We start from the raw sequence: 3,861 nt of genomic DNA, 5'->3' as shown, positions 1-3,861 counted from the left end.
AATTCATCACCCGCTCCGAGACGTGATAGCGGTGTCAGATTCATAAATGACCTGATTCTTTTCAACTAACCTGTTAAATCAGTTTGCAAATCACACTGAATGAGTCATTCGATTGGATTGAGTGGACTGCAGCTGTTCCCGAGTCAACACATTTTAGGATTCATGACCATAGACGGGGGGGGTTATGAATAATAATAATGTTTTCAGTCATGTGTGTCTGTGTCTGTCAGGATTAGCCAAAAACTACAAGAGCGATTTTCACAGAACTCAGTGGAGGGGTCCAGCATGAGTCAAGGAGGAACACAGTAAATTCTGACCATTATCCGTCCAGTGGAACTAGCTACAGTGACCAATTCGTGAGGTTTTTACCCTGTGAATGTGTGATGTGTGTTCCTCTGTGTCAGCGCTCCATTCACACACGCGTGCTGTATAGGCCAAATAAATAAAGCAGCTTTACCCTTTAAAACAAGCTTAGTTTGTGGACAAATTACAAGTTAGTGATCCTACAAATGTTAATTTCAATTGAGTGATTTCTCCAAAGCTTTTCATATTTCACAACATGAACAAAAACACTAGATGTTAGCGTAATAGGTCTGTCATGTGCATTTGTGATTAGTGGTGAACTTTTTGAGGAGAAGTGTTGGTTATCCATGGCAAATAATATACAAGCATATTTCAGATGACAGTGGGATGCACTACATCACTGACCAATGCCTATACTGTATATTTACAGATGATTCACAACAGCTTAGGGAAGGAGATGTTTAATGATCTAGGATTTTTCATTCAGGCCATGAAATCAGATGAAGAAATCTTAGAGAGTGTGCGTAAGATGTCTGATGGCCAGAAATACCATTTACTCAGGAACCACAACACAGGCGGCTGGCCCATACGGAAATGTAATATACTGTATGTGCATATATGTCCCTATATCAGAGTAGTGATGACATATATATTTTCATATAAGACGATATATTATTAGCACACATATACATCATCACAATATATGTAGATATAGGTTTATACAATATATGAAATACCCATATTAAAAGTATTATATATACATATATAAAAAAGTTTTATATGATGACTTTTTATATGGTCCTGTACGTTAAGACCATATATGTGAACAATGTATGTCTAATTTATATATGCAAGTCTATTTAAAACACATATATGCAAATATTCAGTATGCTCATATAGGATTTGATATAAGTTTATATCATATATGAAATACCCGTAGTAACATTAGTATAAGTACATATATTAAAAATATGTATATTAATTTTTGTATGGTAATGTATGTTAATGCCACATATGTAAACAATGTCTAATTTATGTTTGCAAGTTTATTTAAACAACACATATGAAAAAATTATTATCCTTAAATAGAATTTTATATGGATTGATATTTTTTATACCACATATGCAATAGTCAACTTAAAAAAAAAATGCTGTTTGCACATAATGCAGTTTTTAAATTAACTTCTAAATGATACAATCTGTATTTGTTGTTGAAATATATTCATTTACACATAAGTTGCTTCATAACAGATTTATTTAAACATACATTAAACAATTAAGACATCACTAACAGGTAAAGTAAAAGATAATGAGTATGTCAGGGGTGGTAAACGAAGAGGAATCATTTGCAGGGATAACAAGGCTTTTATTGAGATTCAAAACGAAACTGGAACGAAGCCACTGTCCGAGAGGGTAATCTGGAGAGATCCCAACCAGGTCCGGGGAAGAGAAAGTCAGCTCAACAGCAGGTATCTAGGAAAAGGGGGTTTCCAGAGCAAATGGCCACGAGTAACAGTCCACGAGCAACGAGACAGTCCAGCTCTCCAAATAATTCCAGGGGCCAGAGAATGGCGATGGTGGGAGGGAGAGGGAGAGGCACTCCAGGAGGGAGCAGGGAATGCTGGGCAGCAAGGGGAAGGAGGCAGGAGGCAGACAGAAGGGAGTCCAGCAGCCAGGGCAGACGGGGGGCTGGAGAGGGCAGAGGAGAAGGGAAAAACGAACACAAACTAAACGGCTGGAGCTAAAACTAGGAACTAGAAGGAACTGGGCTAGATCAAAAGAAAAACCCTAATATCAAAAGTAAAATAAAAGCTAAGGAAACTAGGCAAGACTAGACTAGACTAGGCTAGGCTAGGCTAGGCTAGGCTAGGCAAAACAGGATAACAGTCAACAGCGACAAGAGCCAGGTTAACTCAGCAGAGCAGAGATTTCAATCTGGCACAGGACAGAAAACAAAAGGGGAATTTAAGGGCGACTAATGATCAGAAACAGGTGTTACCCCTAACGAGATAAGGTAACGAGAGGGGCGGGGGAACAATAGAGCACATGGCAAACATAATTACCAACTGACAGCCATGTGCTCCAGACAGACCAGGACACAACATAAACAAACCCAGATCAGACCGGAGCCTTGACAGAGTATCTAATATTTCACGAAATGCTCTTCTCTAGACTCTCTAGGTAAATAAAATGCTACGTGACATTTTGTTTTGACGTCTTTTCACTTTTTAAACACTGATTGAGCGATTACATGAGGCTTGAGATGTTCATTCATGTTTATTTTGCGTTAAAATAGTAGTAAAGAGGAAGGGATGATCGTGCTCCACACTGCCGTTAGAACTGAGGCGTTTATACAGCGATCTGTCGTGCCACGTCAAAGAGTCAAAACAGCATTTATTGTTTGAATTTCCTGGGAAAAAAATGGACAGAATTAGAAAGGTGAGACTATGTTTCTTATCAAAAGTTTATACAATAGGTTATATAAAACCGGAAATTTCCAATGAAGTTCCACTTGTGCATTGGTTAAACCAATGCTGTATTTGTTCTGTACTCATGCATACTGAATCTAAAGTATTCGGTAACTTCGACTATGTGTAGCGTTATTGGGAGTCTGCTCAGACAAGACAAAAATGGAACATTTTGGCAATAATACCACAAGCTATGTCTGGAGCAGAAATGGCTCTGCATATGACCCTAAGAATACCATACTAACAGTAAAGTTTGGAGGTAGAACATCATGGTATGGGGTTGTTTCTCTTCACATGGTACTGGCAAAATCCATTTTATTGAGAAGAAGATGAATGGAGCCATGTACTGGGAAATTCTTCAGATGAATCTGTTGCCATTCACCAGGATGATGAGGATAAGACTAGCAGGACAACCATACAAAACTACATACAAAATAATGCATAAATAATGCAAAGGAGACTCTGAATTGGTTCCAGAGGAAGACAATACATTTTTGGAATGACCCAGGCAATCACCAGACTTAAACCATATTAAGACCATATTTGTGGAAGAAACTGAAGATCATGATTCACAAGAGGGCCCCCCAGAACATTTGTTCATACAGGAAGCATCTTGAAGCTGTCATAGCGAATAAAGACTTTTTTTGTCCCAAGTGCATGCCTGTAGCTCAATAAATATTAGATATCTTGATTCCCTTTTAGATTCTGGTTCCTAACTAACTTTTCTTTCTTTGTGTGTCTTCAATTTTAAGGCCCTATGTGGTTCAATCCCAGTGATAAGGGGAACTCAGTGAGTAAAACTGTAAATTGTATACGTTTTCATTGTCAAAGACCAAATAGGCTCACTTTGCATTCAAGTAATCATTTTTTTCTCTTTTCAAAAGAGGAATATCTGAAGGGAAAAAAGGGTAAATCTTCAAATGTATCTAGTTTTTTCTATCAACACAGTTGAATACCTGAGTGCCACAAATATTCTTTTTTTTTAAGTTTGCCTGCCTGTAACTCTAAAAGTATTGAAGACATCTCTATATCTATCTACATTCTCAATCTTAATAAAATGTTCTTTTGTAATCTTAATTTTTAAGACCCT

This window comes from Sinocyclocheilus anshuiensis, unplaced genomic scaffold (assembly GCF_001515605.1).
Source record: "Sinocyclocheilus anshuiensis isolate Anshui unplaced genomic scaffold, SAMN03320099.WGS_v1.1 scaffold1881, whole genome shotgun sequence".
NCBI classification, from domain to species: domain Eukaryota; kingdom Metazoa; phylum Chordata; class Actinopteri; order Cypriniformes; family Cyprinidae; genus Sinocyclocheilus; species Sinocyclocheilus anshuiensis.
The sequence above is the reverse complement of the archived record's forward strand: the minus strand, read 5'-3'. Positions refer to the sequence as shown.